Source organism: Equus przewalskii, chromosome X, assembly GCF_037783145.1.
Source record: "Equus przewalskii isolate Varuska chromosome X, EquPr2, whole genome shotgun sequence".
Classification (NCBI taxonomy): domain Eukaryota; kingdom Metazoa; phylum Chordata; class Mammalia; order Perissodactyla; family Equidae; genus Equus; species Equus przewalskii.
The window spans coordinates 99582031-99597087 of NC_091863.1; the positions used below are offsets into that span (position 1 = coordinate 99582031).

The 15057-nt window shown below is 37.4% G+C and overlaps 1 protein-coding gene and 1 pseudogene across 1 annotated transcript in view; one reads left to right on the plus strand and one right to left on the minus strand.

Annotated features, from left to right (window-relative positions):
• Positions 1–2142: 2142 nt before the first annotated feature.
• Positions 2143–15057, plus strand: part of STAG2 (STAG2 cohesin complex component) — a 134838-nt gene continuing 121923 nt past the window's right edge. The window contains exon 1 of the mRNA XM_070604346.1: positions 2143–2211. The gene's annotated coding sequence lies outside the window, so the exon portion shown is untranslated. The remainder of the gene's footprint in view (positions 2212–15057) is intronic.
• LOC139081210 (U2 spliceosomal RNA) lies at positions 10368–10449 on the minus strand (annotated as a pseudogene).

The following is a 15057-nucleotide window of genomic DNA, read 5'->3' on the forward strand; positions in this document are numbered from 1 at the left end:
AAAGGCTGCAGTATACTGTGGGAAAAGCACTAAACTTGAAATCAAACGCACCTGGGACTGAATCCTGGCTCAACCATTTCAGAGCTTTGTGACCTGGGGTAAATCCCCTTAACCTCTCTGAGCCTCAGTTTCCATATCTGTAAAATAAGGATAACACTAGGGACCTACTTACAAGATGAGGGATTTTGATCACTTATACCCAAGCCTAAAAACCAATAAAATAAATTAGTATCTCAGTTTGTGAGCTCTGAAAAATCAAAGTGCATACTTATGAACAACAATCAAATTTAAGAGTCATGGGCACCGAAACGCTCAAATAATCTGGTGTGGTCCCCATGACTTTGAGAAAAAAAAATTTGTAAAAAGAATATGGGGGTTGGCTCTGTGGCCAAGTGGAATGACTTACAACTAGGATATCCAACTATGTACTAGGGCTTTGGGAAGAAAAAAAAGAGGAAGATTGGCAACAGATGTTAGCTCAGGGCCAATCTTCCTCACAAAAAAATAATAAAATAAAAGAATATGAAGTACTCTGGAAAATATAAAATAAGAAGAATTTACCTTTTTATATCTGAGGTGGCTTCAGGAGTACCTGGATACTGGAAACAGGATGTCTCCATGGATGCGCTGACAAAAATTAGTTCCTAGATTTGCAGAAGTGAGTTCTGGGTCCTGAATTGTGTTGATTCCCTCCAAAGTACAGCCAGTCTGCAAAGCCCTGTTTGGACCCACAGCTGGCCCCATCCAGTATCTCTAGCAAAAAGCCACAATTCACAAGATTACACACAAACCAAAAAGACTAGCTTAAAACTTTACAACCAGTTTTCATTAAACTAGTTCTCTCCCATCGAAAGAATTACATCATTGCACTTCTAGGTAGAGAAACACACCCATAGGTGCACAAAGATGTTTACTGTAGAACTGTTAACAGTGACAAATAAGAAACCACCTCAATGTCCACCAATAGAGAATGACTACAGGTAGCTTATTCATTCAATGGAACACTATACAGTAATCGAAAGTCATGAACTAGTATATGTATCAAAAGGGATAAATCTCAAAAACATAATGTTGAATGAAAACCACAAGCCGCAAAAGGATAGATATGGTATGATACCATTTATGTCAAATACTACAATACAATACTATGTATTTTTCTGTACCTAATTAGCTAAAAGTATTGACTACAAGATTTACGTGGAAGAATTTATTTGGAACAATCTCCAAAATGGTTATCTATGGGAAGAAGGGAGGGGAGCGTGCTGGGGAGGTGATCAAGGCGACTGTGATGGTTAATCTTCTGTGTCAACTTGACTAGGCCATGGGGTTCTCAGCTGTTTGGTCAACCATTACTCTGGGTGTGTCTGTGTTTTGGTGAGATTAACATTTGAATCGTAGACTCAAGGAGATTGCCCTCCCCAGTGTGAGTGGCCTTCATCCAATCAGTCGAAGGAAGGCCTGAATAGAACAAGAGGGCTGACTCTCCCTCCTGCCTGACTGCTTGAGGGGCTCAAACTGAAACATCAGCTCTTCTTGGGTCTGGAGCCTGCTCTCAGACTGGAACTAGACTGTTGGCTCTCCTGAGTCTCCAGCTTGCCGACTTCAGATTTTGGGACTTCTCAGCCTCCATTATTGTGTTGAGCCAATTCGTTATAATCAATCTCTCTCTCTCTCTGTTTAATGTTTAATTCCTATAAATCAATTACTCTCTCTCTATAATAGTTTAACTCTACATACATATATACACACACATATATGGATGTAGATACAGATATATATCCTGTAGGTTCTGTTTCTCTGGAGACCATAACCAGTACAGGGATTTTAGCTTTATCTTTTTAATGTTCCGATTCTTTAGAAGGAGAAAGAATGCATGTATCATATTTATTATTAACTTTATCTTCAAAGAGCCAAACTGTGAAGCCTGTATCATTATTCCCAGTTAACAGATAATGAAACTGAAAGGTTAACTGATTGCCGCAGCCCCTCCCCTCAGCTCCCACATACACATTTTGCAGGGAAGTTGCAAAGACAAATGCAGCAGTATAAAATAAAAATATTTGGAGCTCCCTGTTAGGACATCGAAATGAAAGATATTCTCATTTCTCGATTTTTCCTTCTCACCTTCTTTTCTCAGATCTTCCACACCAAAGGGGTGAGCTCACACTCGTAGAAGAAGAGAGAGGAGGCAACAAATGTCTCATAAACAAGGTAATTAACTCCATGTTACTTTCAAGATTTGAGGACGTGCCAAAAGTTGTCTGACCCCCAGAGCGTGGAGTGAATACTGCTTTGGAAATCATTGAGAATCAATGCTTCAGAAACATAATTAATGGGCACAGTAGCTAGACAGCGACATTTGCAGTGGAAAATTCCTCTTACTCCCAGGTTAACGGATGGGGATAATTCTTCTGGACAGGAAAAATGTGCTTTGAGATATGTAAATAAGAGGAAGGCAGAAAAAATTAAAACGGGGAAAAACTGTGAATATTTATAAAACTCTGAGCTTTCTTGACAGTATTTCTAAGGGAAGATATGTTGACATGAAATCTATTTGGGGGATTTTCTGTTTTACTTAAAAGGGGAAAATAGGAATATAGGTGTTTCCTTCTGTTGTCAACAGAAACAGAAACCCCTTTCCACCAAATTAAGAAAAAACTACTGCATCCTAGATCTTGGGAGGTGGTGTGTAACTGCTCGAATGTCTGTAAACAGGGAGCCAGAACAGGCTGCCTTCTCCTCTGCCTCGCTCCAAATCAATGGTTTGACCTTTAAATTAAAAATGGCCTATTAGTTGTTACACAAATAAAACGTCCTATTATGCAAATAGAATTATGCATCTTTTCAAACCTGGTCATTTATCAGTATAGTTCTGAAAGCTGTTTTCAGATTTCTTCCTTTTCCCTGATTAAGTACAACTTTCTTTAAACAAGGTAATTTAAATGTACACACCAACAGTATTGCATTTAAGAATTCCAAAATGGTGGTGTGTGATGCGGGGTCGGTGAGCCGAGGAGTCGAAAGAAGGATTTCTTGGACTCTCAAGGTCTGGCAGTAGTGCTTTTTTATTTAGAGAATAGTGTGGAATAGCATGGGGACAGAACCCACGGGCAGGAGGTGCCGCTGCTGCTGCTGCCACCACTTCTGCTGCCCACTTGGGTGGAGAGTAAGGCTAAATTTAAGGCATAGGTATGTGAGCCATCTCTTTACAAGACAAAGGAAAGAACATGTAAAAAAGTCAAAATGGTATCAGTGCAGGTGGGGTCTGGCCATTGGGTGGTCCCACAACTTTTAGGTAAGAATCAAATCGGATTAAGTAAAGGCCAGAAACCACCACCCTAAATCAGTTACATGAGGTTGCCAGACAGTAACCAACTTAAGTTCTGGCCTTTGGCATTGATTAAGAGTTTCTAGAGATAAGGTCATCTCCCCTCTTCCTGGCACAGAGAGGGAGGCATCCCCACAGATGGGGGTTTCCCCCACAAATGTAAATGCCTCCCAACAAAGGGCAAGCAAAATCTGCTCCTCGGAGCCTGCTTCTCATCTGCAGTTTTAAAATTAACCGGCCTAAAATCCTCATCAGTGTGGACTTCTGGTTTGAATTTGGACATGGTCTGTCAAAAGACTGTGTATGTGATGCTTTTATGAATGTTTGCTAATAACATTTTATTGTGACGTTTTCATTATTTCTATCTGTAGAATCTAATTTTTTAGACTGTATCACTGAGCTTTTATTAAATATCCAAGTGCATTTCAACTGAAATGAAAAAGGGTTTCTGAATTTCACGGAATCTTTACTTTGCATTATTTGTATAAGTAATTAAAATTACAATCAGAATTGTTTATTACATTTGAGATCCAAGACAAATATTCTGACTTTATATTATACCTTTCCATTTCTTCTTTTTAAAACTTCTGTTTCTAAAGTTATGAAACTTTACGTATACAGAAAAACATAAAGAATAATACGTTAAACTCCCATGTACCCACCACCAAGCATTGTCAAATCTTAAGTTTCTCATATTTTCTAAAGATTTTTTTTAAAATAAGACTTTATGGATATAGTCGAGGCTTCCTGCATCCATCCGTGTCCCCAGTCTCCTTTTCTCAGAAGTAGCCACAATTATGGATTTGATGCCTTTATTTTCATGCATGTTTTCATATTTTTACCACATTTACCTATCCATTAACTGTACAGAACATTGTTTTGCATATTTGAAGCTTTATATAAATGGTATCATATAATAAGTAGTAAAGGTGGTATAGCGCAGTGAATAAGAGCACAAACATTGGAACAAGAGTTGGTCTGGAATATCTGCTGTACATGTTACTACCTGTGTGACCTTGGGAAAATTTCTTAATCTCTCTGTGCCTCATTTTTCTCATCTATAAAATGGAAATTCATAATAATACCTACCTCATAAGGTTATTTTTAGGATTAAATGGGTCGATACATATAAAGCACTTAGAACATGATAAACTAAGAATAATGTGTTAGCTATTACTCTGCATCTTGCTTTTTTTTACATAACATTTTTGTGATTTATCCATGTTGATACATGTAGCATTAGTTCATTTTCATTACTGCATAATATTCCATCATACAAATATACTGCAATATAGCTACTCTTCTGTGATGGACATTAGGTTGTTTCCATTATAAAAAGTGCTGCAATGAACATCCTTGTACATGACTTCTTGTGCACATATATGAGATAATTTCTCTAGAATTCTTCATCTTTAATTAACTATTTCTAGAAAGATACATTTTTAGAAAACAGGGCTTTGATTTCTTTTTCACAGGCAAAGGAAATATGTGTCTCATTCATTCCGATGTCTTCAAAATCAATAGTGTTTGGGACTTTCTAGACATTTGCAACTATCCTCTTGAGCATGAGAATTACAATTTGGTTGAAGTAATGATGTCATGACAGCAAATACTGGTCTTATTAATTAATTTTTGATTGCCTCTTAATTCTCACATACTGCTATCTGCAAATTGAAGGATAGAACATGACCTCTGATCAAACAGCATACCATTTTTTATACTATGTATAAAAAATCTGATTGATCATTATACTTCAAAGGTTTTTGAGGTCTATGTCACAACAGTTGTAACTAATGAATGTCTTTTCAAACTCTTGACTGTTTTGTTATTTCTTCTTGGGAAAAGACTGAATTGGTCAAGTGGGTGTTTTATTGGTCTAACTTGCTGAATGGTAGGCTGTAAACTTTAAGAATGTTGCAACAACTCATAAAGGAATAAAGACCCCAGTTAAAAAGTGTCTGATGAGTGGGATCTTAGACTACTAACCTCATTAAGTTTCAGCTGGTAGTCCTTTTGAAAATTTATTCAAATTTTATCATTCTGTCATTCTGATGATTGTAGCAAAGCGTTATTTTTTAAAAATAGAGACGAACAACTTCTGATAGCCATAATTTTTTCACTTTTTTTGGGCTACTAATTGATACAATTCTCCTTTAAGAATATCTAAATTGCTATAATGTTTTGCCCTGTAAAGTGACTTTAAATTGATTCTCAGAGTGTTCGATAAACCATATTTAAATCTGAAAGCATAAAACCTCAGTAAAGACTCCAAGGCTGATCTCATTTTATAATTTGGCACCTAGACATTTGGATGTCCCACCCTCTGTGAAACAAGTCATCTACTTTCATTGTTGGTAGCCAGCTCTTCATTTACAGCTCTAAGAAAATATATGTCAGGTGTTATAGCTTCGTAAATAAATCAGAAAGCATCTTCAAAAAAAAGAAGCCTATGTGAAAGGCATTCCAAACTAATGGATATATTAAGTGTTTATTGTGCACCGAGTTTTATTTATTGATCATCTACTGTGCTAGATAGATGTTCCTACTCTCAAAATGAGTCAGCATGCTAGGTTTGGCCAGGAAGCAGAACACTGTAATCCAGTGTCTAGATCTGGTCTGGAAAGTGTGTTCTCTAGTAGTGTAGAGAAATAGCCCAGGGCTTGGGGGTGAGAGGACTAGGGTTCCGCTCCTAACTCTGTCACTGGACATTGTGTTATATTGGGGATGTTAATCTCTTGACTCTTCAGTTTCTCCTCTGAAAAATGTGGGGGTTGGTCTGGATGCTCTTCTACGTATCTTCCACACAATTCTATGAACTGTAAAGAAGGGACCAATGTGGCATGTGGTATTCAAGAGAGACTTTATGGAGAACATGAGGCTTCACGAAGTCCTATGGAGGACCTAGCCGCTTGGGGGGCAAGCAGTGTTTGGGCATAACTAAACTGGTTCCTTCTGCTAGATAACGGATTGCTTTTAGTTTACAGTGTACAAAAAATAACTACAAAACTAGGATAATGTATATATTTACCTATTTTCTTGGGAAGATAAGTTTGAAAGATATTTTTAGGTGATGAAAAGATGGCATATTAAATACACTATTGGGGGCCGGCCTGGTGGCACAGCGCTTAAGTTTGCGCGTTCCGCTTTGGCGGCCCAGGGTTCACCAGTTCAGATCCCGGGTGCAGATGTGGCACCGCTTGGCAAGCCATGCTGTGGTAGGCGTCCCACATAGAAAGTAGAGGAAGATGGGCATGGATGTGAGCTCAGGGCCAGTCTTCCTCAGCAAAAAGAGGAGGATTGGCAGTAGATGTTAGCTCAGCGCTAAACTTCCTCAAAAAAAAAAAAAAGAAAAAATACATTATTATTACTATTATTATTGAGTAGTATATTATTATTATTGTTATTGAGTATTGAGTATTAGTAATAATATTATTGAGTAGTAGTATTTTTTGAATGTATCAACTCAGGTTAAAAGCAAAATAGAGTAACCCGTCAATTATAACAACACAAAAACATTTCATGAATCTAGACATCTTTGATTTTGATCCTTGGCAAATATGTTTTAACAACTGGCTCTCCAGGAGGAAAAAACAGCCCTGATCTATGGCATTTGCTGATTTCATGGTGTAAATGCTGTCACCATGGCTGATTTCAAGCCCTCAATGTGAAGTCACTAACTGCAGTTGGGAGACATGTGCACAACCCGCTCTTGTGAGCCAGTGCGAGTACACTCTCGCACACCACCATAATATAGAATGCGTATACAAGGAAGATATTTACCTTGCTTTCCGAACCATTTGAGTATAAGTTGCTGACATAATGCCCCCTTTACCCTTAAATACGTCAGTGTGTATCTCCTAAGAAGAAAGACATCCTTCTAATAATCACAGTATGATTATCAAAATCAGGAAATTAACATTGATACAAAATATTATATTTTTATTATATGTATTTATATAATAAAATATTTGTATTATAAGGTCTAGTACATCTACTAGACCTTATTCAAATTTTCCAACTGTTCCAATAATGCCCTTCATAGTTTTTTTAAAAAGGGTTTGGTCCAGAAACTAATCCAGTATTATCTATAATTTTGGGATAAATGTATTTTCTGAGAAGTTTCTATCGCTAGCTCTCTTCCACTATGCAAATCTCCCTTCACCCTTTCTTCACACCTCTTAATCTTTCCACGAGTACTTCCAGCATTAATTTCTAGTGTCTAACATTAGAAGTGCTATCAGCCTATAACAGTAAATTTGGTACCAATGACAGACATCAAATGCTGACAGTAGTTCTAGCGTTCGAATTTGACGTAATGTTGGTAGTTACCAGTAACAGATACTGCACTTAAATTCAAGGAGTAGTCTTTGTTTTTATTAATGTTAGTGTCCCTTTTAGTTATTAATATGACTTTGCCTTTATAAGCTTACATGCATGTCAATAAAAGAGAGTCTTACTGGAGGTTCTGGGCAATGCTAATTTTAACCAAATCACTTTCAGCAATATAGGGAAATAGCTAAAGAATGTTTATTTGGGGGGGGTGTATCTATTATTCTGCTAACAACGTTTCCGCTTCCAAAAAGTACTGCTATTTCTATAAAAACTAATACCCAGCAACAGTTCCACAACAGCAACAAACAAAATGAAGAATAATGTAATCATTAAATGTGTATGGGTTTAAAATGACAAATGTCTCCTGAACCTATTGAAAAATCCACATCACAATAGGACCTTTTAGTAATCCATAAGTCTGAGTTGATAGGGCTGCCTGTGCCTTGTTAAGTCTTTTTTGTTGTTGTTTATTAAATGTTGGCACTCAAAAAATAATGCAAATGTCATCTGTCTACACAAACAAATCCTATGACATGTTTAACTACTTAATACAAATAACTAGGACCAGTGCCAGCATTAAGTAATGAAAGAATTAGCTGCTGATAGGAATGAATTATTTTGGCTAGTATTTCTCAAATGATTCAAGCAGAAGGCAGAAGGTAGTTTTTTCCTTGAAATTTCCAGATATTCATACCAAGTTTTGACTTTGCTTCCATGGAGATCTGGCCATTCAGTGAAGGCTGTGTCTCTATGTGCAAAAAAAAAAAAAAAAAAAAGAAGGAAAGAAAAAGAAAAAATGGAAAATCGAATGGATTATCAAATGAAGACAAAGATGTTCACTGTAATTATCATCGTATTTCAGGCTAACAAGCACACATACCCTATCTAAACCCTGACTACATTTTCACTGTCACTGCTTAGTCCAAGCCCCATCACCTCTCAGACTGTCTAAGCCTTCCTAATCCATCATCCAGAGACATCTTTCTAAAATGTCAAACTGAGCATGTCGCTGCTATGGCTCCCCATTGCCTACGGCATACGAAGGGCCCTCTGTGATTGGGTTTCTGCCTATTTCTCCAGCATAAACTTCTCCAGCTCTCCTTTAATAGAGCTCTCTGCCCTCGGCTTCCTAGGTGTTAGCCAAAGGAACTACTTGTGGTTCCGAGAGGAGGGGGGCTCTCTGTTTTGACTTTCCCAGCCTTTCTTCACGCTCCTCCCTGGCTAAAGTTCTTTATCTTTTGTTTGCCTAATGAATACTATGTCATTTCAACTCTTACCTTCCTTATAAACCCTTTCTGACTCCTGCCCACATTCACCTTTGTACACACATTCCACTTGGTCAGTCTTCTATAATAGCACCTATAACGCTTGATTGGATTTATTTGATCCTGACTATCTTTTCTTAATAGGTTGCAAGCTCTTTGAGGTCAAGGACCATGAATTATTCATCTCTGCATCACCAGCCCCTAGCCTATTCTGTGTCTGGCACGTAGGAGGCATTCAGTAAATACTGTTGAATGAAGAACAATTGTAACTAGAATTATCTAGATAGCCACTGTCCAATACGTAGCCACTAGCCACATGCAGCTATTTACATTTAAATTTTAATTAATTAAAATTAAAAATTCAGTTCCTCAGTTGCATTGACCACATTTCCAGTGCTCAATAGCTGCTTATGGCTACCGTACTGGACAGCACAGATTATAGAAGTTGCCATCATTGCAATAAGTTCTAATACATAGTGCTGATCTAGATAATTCTTTACTCTCCCATTTGAATTTAATAAACATAGATTTTCTACTACATGCTAATATTTGTGCTAGGCATGGTGGTTATAGCGAATGTGAACAAAACATGAATACTATTATGATTATTATTTGCAAGGCATTTAAAATCTGGTAGGGAGAAGGCTTGCAAAATGAGAGAGATTATTTCCATATTGGGACATCAGGGAAGGCTTTATGGAGATTTTCTCATTTAAACTAGGCATTTAAGTATGGAGAGAATGTGAATAGGGCAAATTCTGGGAAAGGAGAAAAAATAGTATAAGCAAACATACAGAGGTGGGAAAGTGCTAGGAAATAGGAAGTAATTTAGTTTGCTTAGAATGTATGGTATATGAGCAGGGAGTAGTTGTTTAGTTTATTCATTCATTCCTTCAATCATTCAACGAATATTTTTTTGAGCACTATCCTGTTTCAAGCTCTATACTAAGCGCTGGGGAGACGACAGAGACCTATACAGACATTGCCCCAGCAAGGTACACAGTTATGAGTGATGAAATTTGGTTTAACACTGTGGAAGGCACTGAAAGCTACTCTAAAGAATTTGTACTTTGTTCCTGAGGCCCTCAAGCTTTAAGAGTGGACTTTAGACCAGCAGCATGGGCTGGGCATGACCTGGGAGTTAGAAATGCAAAATCTCAGGCCTCGCCCTAGCTTCAGACTTACTGAATCAGAATCTGCATTTTAGCAATATCTCCAGGTTATTCTTAAGCAATTAACACTTGAGAAGCGTTGTTATACGTCAACTGAGCCAATAAGAGAGCATGTAAGTGAACAAATCAAAGTAAGCATAAAAGTGAGTAAGGAAGGTGGTATTCTAATCACTATTGGGTTAGACGCAAAATAAATTGGACATAAGACCATTGTAGCTCAAATGGGAAGTGAGAGGGGTTGTATGTGAGAGACATTGAATCTTTTGTATGTATAGCTCAGTTCCATTAACTCATATTGCAAATATTGTATTTTATACTACACTTGATCTTAGCCAAAAGGCCAAGAAGCGATGGAAATATTCTATTTTATTCCAAGTCAAAAACCCCCAGCAAATTCAGTAATATGGTATTTGAGATGTCTTAGACGGTGCCAGCTATTCGTTTTAGAGAAGGCTTATTGGTATGTCTATTTCCTGTTGATGCCACAGGTCCATGGTCTACTCCTGAGTGTCAAAGTATCAAGCTCTTATTATATAAGTTCAAACAGGGGTGATGGTAAGGATCTCGGAAATTAAGTCATTACAGTACATCCAAGTTCACAAAAAGCTGATTTGTAAACTAGAAATTCAATTTATTAATTTACAATGGATAATTACTCTTCTACTAACCAGAGATTTTTTTCTTTTATCACCAGCATTAAATTTTTTATTACAACTTTTTATTTTATTTATTTTTTTTGAGGAAGATCAACCCTGAGCTAACATCTGCTGCCAATCCTCCTCTTTTTGCTGAGGAAGACTGGCCCTGAGCTAACATCTGTGCCCATCTTCCTCTACTTTATATGTGGGACGCCTGCCACAGCATGGCTTGCCAAGCGGTGCCATGTCCGCACCCAGGATCCAAACTGGTGAACCCCAGGCTGCTGAAGTGGAACGTGCGAACTTAACCCCCGCACCACTGGGCCAGCCCCTACAACTTTTTATTTTAAAACGGTTTAGGGGGGCTGGCTCGGTAGCGTAGTGGTTAAACTTGCACACTCTGCTTTGGTAGCCTGGGGTTTGCAGGTTCGGATCCCAGGTCCAGACCTACCACTACTCAAGCCACACTGTGGTGGCATCCCACATAAAAATAGAGGAAGATTGGCACAGATGTTAGCTCAGCTATGATCTTCCTCAAGCAAAAAGAGGAAGATTGGCAACAGATGTTAGCTCAGGGCCAATCTTCCTCGCTAAATAAATAAATAGATAAATAAATAAATAAAATAGTTTAGGACTCAAAAGAACTTGCAAAAATAATACAGAGTATTCCCATGTACCCTTTATGCAGCTTTTCCCACTGATAATAGCTTACATAATTATAGTATGTTGTGAAACCCAGGAAATCGACATTGATACAATACTATTAACTCAAGAACAGACCTTATTTGGATTTCACCAGTTTTTTCATGCACGCATGCATGCCTGCACACACACGCGTGCAGTTCTATGAAATTTTAACACATGTTTAGACCTAAGTAAACATCACCAGTCAGGATACACAGCTGTTCCATCACCACAAAGAAACTCCCTCTCATTACTCCTTAAGTTACACCCTTCCCCCAACCCCAGCCCTTGCCAACCACTGATCTGGTCTCCATCACTGTAATTTTATCATTTTGGGAATATTATGTAATGGAATCATACAGTGTGTTAACTCTCTGAGATTGGCTTTTTCAACTAAGCATAATGCCCTTGAGGTCCATCCAAGTTGTCACATGTATCAATTGTTCCTTTTTACTTCTAAGTCGTATTCCAGTCTATGAATATAGCACAGTTTGTTTAACCATTTACCAGTTCATGGACATTTGGGTTGTTTCCTGTTTTGGGCCATCACAAGTAAATCTGCTATGAGCATTTGTGCACAAATTTTTATGTAAACATAACTTTTCATTTCTCTAGGATAAATGCTCAGGAGTAAGATTGATGGCTCATGTGGTAAGTGTATGTTTAGCTTTATAAGAAAGTGCCAAACTGTTTCCCAGAGTAACCAGTATCTTAAAAATTACATAAGTAATATACGCTCACTGTAAAAAAAATCAACATAAGGTAGCAACGTATACAGTGAAAAGCGAAATTGCAAGCCCTGGAACCCTGCACCACCTTTCTTGAGAGGTAATTGCTGTTAACTTTCCTGCAAATTCTTCAAGAATATTTCATGCATATGCAAGCACATATATCTGTATGTAAATATATAAATATTCACAAATGAGATCACACTATACAAGCTATTTGTAACTTGATTTTTTTCACATAACAACGTATCTTAGAAATATTTTTGTATCAGTAGATAAATATATTTTAATTGCTTTAACAGTGGGCATAAAACCCCATTGTATGGATGTATCATAATTTCTTTAACCTGTCCCCTAATGACGCCATTTCTATTCCTGTCAGTTTCTCCTTATTACAAAGCTATAATGAAAAATCTTTCTACATATATCTTTGTGTAATTTGTATGAGCATATCTATATCATAGATTCTTGGAAATGGAAATGCTATGTTAATTTTACATTTTATGAGATACTGTTTTTTAAGACAATTTACACTCCCACCAACAGTATAAGAGAATTCTTAGTTCTTCACCATCACTGAGTATTATTAAAATTGTAAATCTCTGCAAGTCTGGTAGGAGAAGTGATATTTAATTTGCATGTCTCAGTGGTGAATGAAGTTGAGCACTGTTTTATATATTTATTAGCCATCTGGATTTCTTGTCTAATATGTTGACTGTTTATATCCTTTGTCCGTTTTTCTCCTGGAATATTTTTATCTTAATGATTTGTGAGGGTTCTTTGTGTCTTAAGGAAATCAGCCTTTTTCATTCGCGTAGCAAGTATTTTCTCACACCTTATAGTTTATCTTTTGACTTTGTTTATAGTATTTTGATATATATAATTTTAAATTTCTGTGGACTAAAATGTATCCATCTTTAGCTTTCTGGATTTTAGGTCATGTTTAGAATGGTGTTAGAAAATACAAAATATATATGTATACTGTTTAGAGTAGGAGACTATCTGGAAAACCTCATTTATAATCACAAGCTTGCTCCCCTTCTATGGAGTCAGAGCAAAGAGAATTGTGGGATGCTTTATTCAGACTGTGGTAAGGCTGAAGGATGAGCTCTGCTACACTGTGGGGTATGCATTCATAGTGACCAGAATATTTTTGCATCAAAGAGTGTCTTGCCCCTTACACAGTACCAAATGTTCTAACTATTCAACTTCCCTTTTTCAGTATTTCTTATCAGGCACCAAAAGCTTGTGCCATTACAATATTATCTCACGAAGGACATGTTACAAATATTTGAGTAATGCTTATTTTACATCAGTTCCATATTTCACTTGATGGCATTTTCTCATTTTCTCCTCAATTTTTAGGGGCGCATTCTTCGGTCTTTCAGTGTTCCACTTCTTAGGATAGGACTGGGGTACACAGCAGTGTGATCTGCACATATGGAAGGCTCAAGAAATATTTTTTTGAATGAGCTCTAGAAAAAAAAAGACTACTGAGAGCCATTCTTAAATATCAGTATAAATTTGCTGTAAAATTTATTTCTGATGTTATACCAGTCACAGTTATTAATCTTCTTTGGTGGTATCTTTCACAAAATGAAAGTAAGTTTACTAAACAGAGGAACTTTTCAATGTCGTTCAAAGTATAAAATTGTTTAAAGTCTCAATTGTTACATAGACAATCAACCGAGAAGGTCAATTTATAAAATAGATAAAAAACTGTTTACACCATCTACTATAAATGTGATGTTGGAGCAAAAAATCAGTAGTGTTCAGCTAATACTAAAACAGGAAATCATTTAATATCAATTGATATTAAATTGGCACAATTGAACTAAATTAATGTAAAATGATTTGGTATGGAGCCCAATTTTTCTATTACTTTAAGTGGAATTTTGCATTAACTTATAGAACTGTAAATTTTCCACTACTCCCTATTTAATGTTCTAGCTGCATCATTCTGTCACTTGAATCTATTAAAAACTGTATAACATCCTACCAAAGATGGTCTATAAAAGAAATGAAAATTTATTTTGAATAGTATTCCACTCCCCAAAGCTTTAGAGGTTTAAGTAAAAACGTCTCAGATTTTATTTCTTGTTATTGATATTTAGATATTTCTGTTTAACTTTGATTATTCAGTTGATTAAATACACCATAACTCAAAGTTGCAGGAAAAAACCAGTAAGCACAGAGCATGGGAGAGAAACTAAGACACAGGCGTGGAAGGAATATAATTTAAGGACTGAAAATAATTATACTGCATTTGGAATGCTTTAAAAGGGATATCGGGTGAAATCCCCTCGACTTACACGGCGCTTGCATTATTTCTCATTTGGAAACTGTCTCGTTATCAAATACATTGATTCCTTTTCTCCTAATTGAAAAGTAATTTAATATTAAAGGAGTATCTTAATCAAAATTTTAAGAAACAGAAACGAAGAGCTCTTAACTAAACACTATTGTATGAATCTGGGAATTTCTGTAACAGCAATGGAGACAATGTCATAGGTCACTTCTTCCCGTCCTAGGAAGAGCGGCGCTTCGGAGGGGACAGGCCCTCCCCGAGTCTCTCCCCCGCGTAGAGCTTTCGGCAGCCAAAGGTCCGGGACGCTGGATCCGAAACAAAAAAATAAGAAGGGTGATCAAGACAGCGTTACTGGGGACGAAGGAGCCGAAGGGGTGCGCTTTCGCACTTCAAACATCTTGGGGGTGGGAGGAGGCGGGCTAGGAAGGAACCACAATCCTCAACAAAGTCGCGAGGCCGCCCCGCGCACGTCTCCAGGAAGAGGGCGGCTCAGCAGGGCGGCGGGGAACTCGGGCAGGTCCCCCTGACTCCTTCGCCCACATTGCGATTTCCCTCCACTTCGCTCCATGCCGTTTGCTCCCTCCGCCCCAAGAGTCGAGAAT